The sequence below is a fragment of the Panthera leo genome, chromosome D3, assembly GCF_018350215.1.
Source record: "Panthera leo isolate Ple1 chromosome D3, P.leo_Ple1_pat1.1, whole genome shotgun sequence".
Lineage (NCBI taxonomy): Eukaryota > Metazoa > Chordata > Mammalia > Carnivora > Felidae > Panthera > Panthera leo.
This window is the reverse complement of record NC_056690.1, coordinates 72895852-72906983: the sequence shown is the minus strand read 5'-3', so window position 1 is coordinate 72906983 and position 11132 is coordinate 72895852. Positions and strand designations below refer to the sequence as shown.

Below are 11132 nucleotides of genomic sequence, written 5' to 3'. Positions count from 1 at the left end.
GTTTGCATATTTTTTCTCCCTAATTTCCTCCATTAATATTATACTTAATTGTAGAAGTAATTCAGATATAATTACATTTTACAAGTAAGAATAAAGGGGAAGGAATCATGTAACATGACTGAAAAGAAATAATTTTGACCATTTCCATTTCTGTTACATTTCAAGTCCCCAAAGATTTGAGTATGTGATCAACTGTTTGCAAAACTGTCCCAAGTTCTTTATCTTTACCTCTACTTCTACCCTTTGCAATGTAATTTGCAGTTCTTCCAATCAAAGGGTGGTCTATTTCCCTAACTCTTGTTTAGTCTGGTCTTGTTACTAGCTTTGGCCAATAAATTCAACAGAAATGATGGTGTGCCAATTCCAGCTGTGGAATGGCACTATTTCAAGCTTCTTTTTGAACCTCAGCCACTGACACAAGAACAAGCCTGCTGGAACATGAGAGGCCGCATAGAGAGAAACTGATCATCTTCAAGGCTAACTAGCTCACAGATGATCAGCCAGCTGATAGTAGATGCATGAGTTAGCCCATCTGAAATCTTAATAATTGTGCACATGATTTACATATCCATAATTAATAACAGATGCTTATTTTATGATAGTGCATTTTGCTGTGGATTGTTATATAGTAATAACTAAATAATAAAGGGATGAAGCATGTAATTGAGTTACTTGTTAGCTATATATTATCATAATAAGTATGTGGCTTTGTACTCTCTTCCCTCAGTATTTCCTTGGTGATATTAAATGATTTTGAAACATGTGGCCACATATTAAATCCAGGAGAATAAGGAGAAAGCTAGACACCAAACCTAAGGAAGTGAATCTGACAAAAAATATTATTCTTTCATTTAATGGATTATCAGAAAAATACAACTGTGTACTTATATGTACTAAATAACATGTCCTTAAAATATATAAAAAACAGGGGTTTGAAGCATGGCGGACGACGTGGACCAGCAACAAACCACCAACACCGTAGAGGAGCCCCTGGATCTCATCAGGCTCAGCCTGGATGAGCGAATTTATGTGAAAATGAGGAATGACAGCTTCGAGGCAGATTACATGCTTATGATCAGCATTTAAATATGATATTGGGAGATGTGGAAGAGACTGTGACTACCATAGAAATTGATGAGGAAACCTATGAGGAGATATATAAATCAACAAAACGGAATATTCTGATGCTCTTTGTCCGGGGAGATGGTGTTGTTCTAGTTGCCCCTCCATTAAGAGTTGGCTGAAACAAAGAATTTATCATGTTATGGAATATAGGAGACTTTGTATGATTGCCTCTTTAAATGTAGAAGACATTCAAAAGAGAAACCTGCGTTAATTTCGACATTAAGAAATGACCAAGGATTCTTGCACTCCTGAAATGAGTTGATTTGCAGATAACTCAAAAATTCTTAAGCTAAAGAGTATTTTTATTTTTTCCAACCCTTTCAATAAATGTGATCACCAAGAAAAAAATATATATATAAAAAACAAAAATGGTAGTAAATTAATTATAATGAGTTGCTTTAAACACTCTACTTTCAATAGTTAAAAGTTACTTATCATTTGAAGAACAAAATTACCAAAAAAATGATTATCAAAACCAACTTACTAGAATATTCCACTCAACTGCAGAAGGCTGGTTTTTTCCCCCCCAAGCACCCAGAGGATATTTATAAAAACTGACCACAGATTGGGTGATAAAGCAAATCTCAACAGACTTCCAAGAATTAGAATCATATGGAATAGTATATTCCTTGATCACATGGATGAATTCATGCGCACACATATATATAGGATAAAGTAGGGCATTACATAATGATAAAGTGGTCAATTCTTCAAGAAGGCATAATATGCATGTGCCTAAAAGAAGCATCAAAATATGTGAATAAAAATGCATTAGAACTACAAGGAGAAACAGATGAATCCAGTATTATTTCTGGATATGTCAACACCCTTTCAGATATGGAGAGATCTAACAGGTAGAACATAGTTTAACTTAACAATACCATCAATCAACTGAATATAATGGCCACTTATAGGCTAATTCATCCAACAACAGCAAAATACACATTCTTCTCAAGCTAACATGGAGAATTTACCAAAATAGACCACATCGTGGGCCATAAAACACACCATAACAAATTAAAAAGAATAGAAATCATACAATGTCTTCTCTCAGACAACAGTGGAATTTAGATCTCAATAAAAGAAAGATATCTAGAAAATACAAAAATATTTGGATATTAAACAACATATTAATTTTTTTTAATGTTTATTCATTTTTGAGAGAGAGGGAGAGAGAAACAGTGTGAGTGGGGGAGGGGCAGAAAGAGAGGGAGACAGAATCTGAAGCAGTTTCCAGGCTCTGAGCTGTCGGCACAGAGCCTGAGACAGGGCTCGAACCCACAAACCATGAGATCATGACCTTAGCTGAAGTCAGACGCTTAACCCACTGTGCCATCCAGGTGCCCCTAAAGAACACATTTTTAAATAATGCATGAATCAAAGGAGAAATCTCAAATTAAAAAAAATATTTTAAATAAAATGAAAATGTAACATCAATATTTGTGGGATTTGAATACATATAAAGTAAAACCTTGGATTGTTAGTAACTTGTTCTGTGAGTGTTCCACAAGACAAGCAAACATTTCCAATACATTTTAACTTGATAAATGAGCAATGTCATGAAATACAAGTAGTACCTGATGCTGAATGTCACATAGTCAGAATTGAGCCAATGGTTCTTGAAATTCACTTTGATATACAAGTAGTTTGAACTAGAAGCATGTTTCTAAAACAAATTATTCCCGTACACCAAGGTTTTACTGTATTCAAAAGAATAAAGATCTAAAATCAATAAGCAAGATTCTACCTTAGGAACTAGGAGAGCAAATTGCATTCAAAGTAAGTGAAAGAAGAAGAGGAAGAGAAAGAAGGCAGAATAAAAAGTGGAGCAGAAATGAATGAAATTAAAAATAGGAAATCAATAGAGAAAATCAATAAAACCAAAAGCTGGTTCTTTGAAAAGGCCAATAAATTGATAAGCCTCTAGACACATCTGATAAAAAAGAGAGGACACAAATAACTAATATTAGAAATGAAAGAAAGAATATCATTGCAGATTTCATGTACATGGAAATGATAATAAAGTGGTACTCTGAACAACACCCACAAATTTGATAACCTTCAACCTAACATCTACAATTATAATGTTTCTAGAATAAAACATAGAAGATTATCTCTGTAAACATGAAATAGGCAAATATTTATTAGACTTGACTAAAAATGCACGAAACATAAAAATGGATAGGTGGTTTTTAGTGGAGATCGACAATGATGCTTTTTGAAAGACATTTAAAAAATGAAAAGGCAAGTGAAGAACTAGGAGAAATATTTACAGTACATATATCTGATAAAGCATTTATATCCTCAAAAATTATAATAATATGGAGTTCTATGTTTATAGTCCATGCACTATTCCGTCTGAGAATTCAAGTTCCTAATGAAAGGTTAAAACAAACAAAAAAAAAAAAATGGCAAAAATCTTACAAGTTTCCAGCACATGTTTACCCTGGCAAATATTAAAAAAAATTTTTTTTTTATTTATTTTTGAGAGAGAGAGAGAGACACACAGCACGAGCAGGAGAGGGGCAGAGAGGGAGACACAGAATCCGAAGTAGGCTCCAGGCTGTGAGCTGTCAGCACAGAGCCCAATACAGGGCTCGAACCCATGGACTGCAAGATCATGACCTGAGCCAAAGTCAGATGCTTAACCAGCTGAGCCACCCAGGTGCCCCCTAAACTAGCAAATACTTTAAAGAGAGCTTCTGGCATGATACACAAATGTGTTTCTGCACAAAAACAGTACCCTTTCACGCTGGATTCATCAGCTGTTTGCCTTCATACCTACTATATAAACACAGCCTCCCTTTACAAAACAGTAGAATAAAATAGAAATTTCCCAGAGAAATTTTTTCATAGAAAATAATCAGGGAGCATAGAACAAGCTGGAAATATATATTCATTCTTATATACATATACACAGGCATACAGATTTTTTTTTTTTTTTAAGTTCCAATCTTTGTGTTACTTTTTATGAAGACGTTGTTGTCGTAACTCCTTCTCAGAACATGATAAGCCTACGGGATGTCTGAGATGCATCACTGGTGAGGTGCCCACAATTTTCTTGCATCCTCCATAACCCTGGAGGAGAAGGCCATTACTGTGTCCAGTCATTTAAGACTCAGGAGAGCCTTGTTTCATGGCATACTGTTTAAAGGTTTCTTGATTATAAGTGAATTCTATGGATGTTTCATTGGCAGTTTAAAAGGAAAATTTAATAGATATCCCTGTATACATAAGGTTTTGGCTGATAACCATATTGAGCATCCTGTACACTCCTATGTTTTTTCTGAGTCCTTTTTGCTTCCAAAGATTGTGCTAACTGCTGTTGATGAAACAGAGGCCATTCTCACCATGGAACAACCTACTGCTTTTACCTTCATTGATTTTTGAATTGTGCTGCTCACCAGAGAGTAATTGTTAGAGTCTCTTGTGGACCGGGGAAATTCAAGCCCAGTTCACACAGCTTCTATTGCCCAAGTAACTTGCAGAAACTTTTTATAACCTAATTGTACTCATTTTCAAGGAAAGAAGATATTTTGTTCTTTTGGTAAGAAAGGAAAATTTACCTAAATAGACTCCAAAATTGCAACACCGAAATGTTTATATATTCTTTTAGTTTAGTGTTTCTTTAATTGAAGAGAGCTATATTGATATGGTAAACAACTCGAACAGTATAAGAATATGCACAATGAAAATCAAAACTCTCCCACACCGTGGGACCTCTAATCTTTAGTGGTCCTCTCTGAACAGTTTCTTGCATACTGCTGGAAATGGTTCATATACATGTATAAGCATGTGTAAATTTTATGATCTATATATTTTACAGGTATCATATATGTATAAATAAAACACTAAGGGAAACATATGATATATATACTCCTCTGCATAATATGTTTTAAATTTATTTTTAATTTCCATGTGATAAAATTCACTCTTTTTGATGTACGGTTCTATGACTTTTGACAAATGCATAGAGCCATGCAAACAACATAATTTAAGTACAGAACAATTCTATTATTCTTCTCCCCAAAAATGATCCCCTAAGATCTCTCTCTGTCTTTATTGTAATTTTCAGTAGAGTTAACATACAGTGCTGTATTAGTTTCAGGTGTACAGTCCAGTGATTCAACAATTCCATATACCAGTGCTCATCAGGGTAAGTGTCCTCTTAAACCCCACCACCTGTTTCATCCATCCACCATCCACCTCCCCTCTGGTAACCATCGGTTTGTTCTCTATAGTTTAAGAGTCTGTTTTGTGGTTTGTCTCCCTCTTTTTTTCCCCCTTTGTTTGTCAAGTTCTCCCTCAACCTTTCTTTAACTTGTGGAGTTCACTAATTTGTTTTCCTCTCTAGTTTTGCCTTTTCCAGAATATCATATAAATGGAATCATAGCATGTAACCTTTTTAGTCTGACTTCTTTCACTTAGCAATATATATTTGAGATTCCTCTGTGTTGTATATGTTGATAGTTCGCTTCATTTGATTGCTAAATAGTATTCCATTGTATGGATGTATCACAGTTTTTCTATTTCCCAGCTGAGGGACAGCTGGGCTGTTTCCAGATTTGGTGATTAAGAACAAAGCTACTGTAAATATTTCATGAATAAATTTTTGTGGGAACCTGGGTTTTTATGTCACATGGGCAAATACCTAGGAGTGGGTGCATATGACTTTTAACCTAATATATTTTGAGTATTATTTAATATTAGCATCAAAAGCACACACAAACACACTCCACAAACATACTTCTCCAGAGAGGATGTAACTCAGACTCTAGTACCTCTGTCAATGCCCAGAAATATTCCATGGTGTTAAGAGAGGTGTGAGTTTAATTTCTGTTCCTTTCTTTGTTATAATTTTCTAAAATGAATTATGTATTATCTATCTACTAAAGAAGAAAACAATAGCAAACATTAATCAGCTCCAATTAAAAAATGACTCTAATTTAAGTAGCTCACTTAATTACTTTAATACTTTTTAGATTTTGTAACTAATTTCAAGTAGCAGTTTCTCAAGTCTGTTTTGAGTTTATAGACACAAACTGCCTAACTGTTGGAACATTTTGCTCATTAAAGCTTTCTGCTAATGCTATTGTCCCATGTTTATATCTGAAGAATTCACTTATTAACCAGGTTTGCCAACGTCTCTGACTTGACTGGTTACAGAAATTTGAAAGCATTTAAGTCAGTTAAATAATTGGTTATATGGACCAATGACAGGAAAGCACTCTTTAGATGTTTAAGCATCGTGTAAATAGCCATTGGGTGATTTCCCCAAGGAAAAAAAATAATTATGAACAGAAATGGAAGTTCAAGTTCAGAGAACTTAAATAGAAGTTGATAAAGTTTTTCAGCACCCAACTCTGTCAGATTGCTTCTCCTGTAAATATACGTGTGGGAGGGGATCTCAAGGCACCTGGCCCCTTTGATTTATAGATACTATAGTAATAAGGTTAATTTAAGACATTTACCTTATGTATTCCCACCACATTTTTACTTTTAGGGAGTAGGGGGGTCCTTGTTAAAGAAAATTCCTGACATACATTGCCTTCTTGGGTTTTTCCAAAATTCATATGTTGAAAACCTAGCCCTCAGTTTCTCAGAATGTGATGGTATTTGGAGATAGGGACTTTAAAGGGGTATTTAAAATTTAATGAGATCATAGGGCAGGTCCTAGTCTAATATGACCGGTGTCTATATAAATAGAGGAGATTAGGATATACATGTAGAAATTAGGTGACCATGAGAGGACACAGCTGGAAGGTGGTTATAAGCAAGCCAAGGAGAAAGGCTTCAGAAGAAACCAAACCTGCCAACATTTGATCTTGGACTTCTGGCCTCTATAACAGTGAGATGTAACCTCTACTGCTCAAGCTACCCAGTCTGTGGCATTTTGTTATGGCGGCCCTAGCAAAGTAATACATTTGTCACCATGGAGGACTGTTTCCACTTCCTGGTAGAAAGTGAAATATCACAGCCTGAGCTTTTGCTATGAAGACTTTGCTTAGAAAGAAATAGGAAAATAACAGTTACTTCCATGGTTACAAATAATGCTAAGCAAGTACAAATAGATTTGAAAGTTCTACTTTTTTTGAAGACTTATAAACAGATGATTACAATAGGATTTGGTAGTAAATAAACCTTTGTTCTCTCCTTTCCTCATTTCCTGTCTTCCAGAAATGCTTATTTCTCACTATGAAATATTTTTTTTGCCTCTTGACCTCCTTTACCCATTTTCCATCCCTAGCCCTTCACCTCTGGCAACCACCAATCTGTTCTCTGTATTTATGAGTTTGTTTGTTTGTTGTTGTTGTTATTTTTTGCTTTTTAGACTGCACGCATAGGAGAGATATGGTATTTGTCTTTCTCTGTCTGAATTATTTCAGTTAGCGTAACGCCCTCAAGGTCCATCTATGTTATCACAAATGGCAAGGTTTCCTTCTTTTTTTTTTATGCCTGAGTAATTTATTTTTTAAAAGTTATTTTTATTTAGGTGTAGTCAACACACAATGTTATATTACTTTCAGATGTACAACATAGTGATTCACCAAGTATATACGTTATGCTGTGCTCACCACAAGTGCAGCCACTATCTGTCATCATACAACACTATTACAATATCACTGACTAAATTTTTATGTTGTACCTTTTATTCCTGTGACTTACTTATTCCATAACTGGAAGCCTGTCTCTCCCACTCCCTTTCAACCATGTTTCCCATTCCCCCACTCTGCCTCCCCTCTGGCAACCATCAGCTTGTTCTATGTATTTATTTATAGGTGTGATTCTGTTTTTTGTTTGTTTATTCCTTTTTTTTTTAGATTCAACATATGAGTGGAATAATGTGTTCCTCTTTCTCAGTTTGCTTTATTTCACTTAACATAATACCCTCTAGGTCCATCCATATTGTTGCAAATGGCCTGATCTCATCCTTTTTTATGGCTGTACAATATTCCATATTGCATATAACACATCTTTCTTATCCAGTCTATTGAATACTTTCTTTTTTAGAAAAATATGTTTGTTTATTTGTTTGGAGAGAGAGAGAGACAGCGCGAGAGAGCGTGCACAAGTGGGGGAGGGTCAGAGAGAGAGGGAGAATCCCAAGCAGGATCTGAGCTGTCAGCACAGAGCAGAGGTCAAACCCATGAACCGTGACATCATGACCTGAGCTGAAATCAAGAGTTGGACACTTAGCTGATTTAGCCACCCAGGCATCACTTGAATAATTTCTATGCAGGCAACCTCTACATGGGAAGAATACATAGGTCAGCTTCCACCCTATTTACTTCAACAAACATTTATTGGGTCCATGATAAATAGACTCTGGTGATTTATAGATTCAAAAGTCCATATGCACTCATCATTATTCTTATGAGGCCAGCCAGGGAGATATCAATACTAAGAAAATAACCACAGAAACATATTTTCAGTGCCGTGACAGAAGCACGAATGGGTATAATAGAAGCACACACAGAAGGTCCCAATCTAAAAGCAGTGAGCACATGAGTGAGGGAGTACAAAGCATCAGAGACTGATTTTATGAGAAATCAATGTTTTAGTTGAGATTTAAAGGTAAAGAAAGTAAATTTTTAAGAGCAAAAAGGATCTTTCTGGCAATAGGAAATGCACAAGAAGAGGCATGATGGGAGAAGCAGCATGAAAAAGTTAAGGTATTGAAAATAGTTTGGTTTCACTAAAACATTACAGGAAGAATGCAGGAAGTTGTGAGTTTGGGAATGAGCAGGTAGGCATATGCAGGATATGAAGAACTTTGTAAACTGTGCTAAAGGCTTTAAGTTATTATTTAAATTCTAGTTAGTTAACATACAGAGTAATATTAGTTTCAGGTGTACAATGTAGTGATTCACACTTCCATACAATACCCGGGGCCCATCACAAGTGCCCTTAATCCCCATCACCCACTTAACCCATCCTCCCACCTGCAACCAAAGACTTTAAATTCTACAAATGAGAAATGAGGGATAGGGATTTTTTTTTTTTTTTGAGGAAACTGGCACAGACATATTTGCATTTGTAGAAGGATCCTTCTGGCTGCAGGACTGAGAGAAAATCATACAGGGTTGAGACCAGGAGCAGGAAGAACAACAAAGAGGTCATTGAGTTTGTTCAGAAAAGAAATAAGGTAATCCAGAAGTGAGGAAGTCATGTCGGAGAGGAAGAAACAGAAATTCAAGGACTGGGAAGACAAATAAGTTTCGTCTCGTGTATCAACTCCAGTCACCTGGTGGTTGATGAGGGACATTGTTTTGAGGAATTATGTGGAGGTGAATTCAGGATTAGCTGGAATGGGTATTGTGATTATTTAATTATGTCTGCACAGGCTTAGCAGAGGAGTGTATGTGGTAGGATGCTTTTCATGCATTTGCCGGCCATGATTTCAAGGGAAAAACTAGGAAGCCTAGAGAGAAATTGGATGTTGGAGAGTGTGGGAAAGGAAGCCAGAGGTGAAGGTGACTTAGATTTCTGGCTTGACTGGATGGATGTCCTATTGGTAACCCTATTGATAAAGGAGATATAAAGGTTTTGCAGTGTGTGTGTGTGTGTGTGTGTGTGTGTGAGAGAGAGAGAGAGAGAGAGAGAGAGAGAGAGAGAGACAGAGAGAGAGGACATTTGTGCCCTAATGTATCTATTTTGGGGGACAGTTCCAGTTTGAGTATAGTGAGGTAGAATTTCCTACACAACATTTAGGTAGAGTTAGGTAGAGATGTCAATTAGAAAATTGACTGCATTGGGGTGCCTGGGTGGCTCAGTCGGTTAAGCGTCCAACTTCGTCTCAGGTCATGATCTCACGGTTGGTGAGTTTGAGCCCCACATCAGGCTCTGTGCTGACAGCTCAGAGCCTGGAGCCTACTTTGGATTCTGTGTCTCCCTCTCTCTCTGCCCCTCCCCTGCTCACGCTTTGTCTCTCTCTCTCTCTCTAAAAAATAAATAAACATTAAAAAAAAAAAAGAAAAGAAAATTGGCTGCATAAATTAATCTGAAGCTAAGGGAGAGCTGGAGAATCATTATTTAAGAGTGATTAGCTCTTCAGTTTAAAAAAAATCAGGAAATGTAGAATGAAACACAATGTGAAAGATTTTCTCAATATGTCTGTTACCTTAAATTTCTTAAAATAGCAAAGGGCAGAAGTCAAATCTGTAGTCTATTTTAATTCTCTGGCATCCTCCAGGGAAGATAATTAATTTTCCTTGGGCTCAACATTTGTACATCCGAAATAGAAATGATATGACTTGTCTTTTACTTTTATCTCAGCAATCTTGAGCCAGATCATTCCAGTTCCTAATCTTCTCATTAATCCCCCTTGCTATTGGGTTAATTCTTCCTAGATGCTTAGTGAATGTTGTCTTAACAATTCACAGCCCTAATTGATGACATATTTATAAAAGTTCCTACAGGCATGCCTGGGTGGCTTAATCAGTCAAGCATCAGACTTTGATTTCATCCCAGGTCATGATCTCATGGGATCTTGTGGGTTCAAGCCCTGTATCAGCACAGAGCCTGCTTGGGATTCTCTCTCTCTCTTTCTCTGCACCTCCCCTGCTCACTTGCACTCTCTCTCTCTCTCTCTCAAAATAAATTAAAAAAATAATTAGGGGCATTTGAGTGGCTCAGTCTGGTAAGCATCTGACTTTGGCTCAGGTCATGGTCTTGAGGTTCGTGGGTTTGAGCCCCTCATCAGGCTCTGTACTGACATCTCAGAGCATGGAGCCTACTTCAGATTCTGTGTACCCCTCTCGCTCTGACTCTCTCTCTCCCTCTCAAAAATAAACAAACATTTAAAAAATTCATAAAAAAGAAATAAAAAAAGATCCTACAAACCCTAACTTTGTTTAGAGAGTAAATGTACCTCTCATAATCAACAATCTGATCAGACAAACCAGACATTAAGGATAAGAATTGGCTCTCCCTGCCTCCAGTCTACTTCTCAGTTTCCCAGGATTCTCCTTAAGACAGAACATTTTCTCCTTTGCTCTCATTAGATA

The 11132-nt window shown here is 36.4% G+C and overlaps 1 pseudogene; it reads left to right on the top strand.

Annotated features, from left to right (window-relative positions):
- Nucleotides 1-939: 939 nt before the first annotated feature.
- LOC122203881 lies at nt 940-1281 on the top strand (annotated as a pseudogene).
- The last annotated feature ends 9851 nt before the right edge of the window (nt 1282-11132 follow it).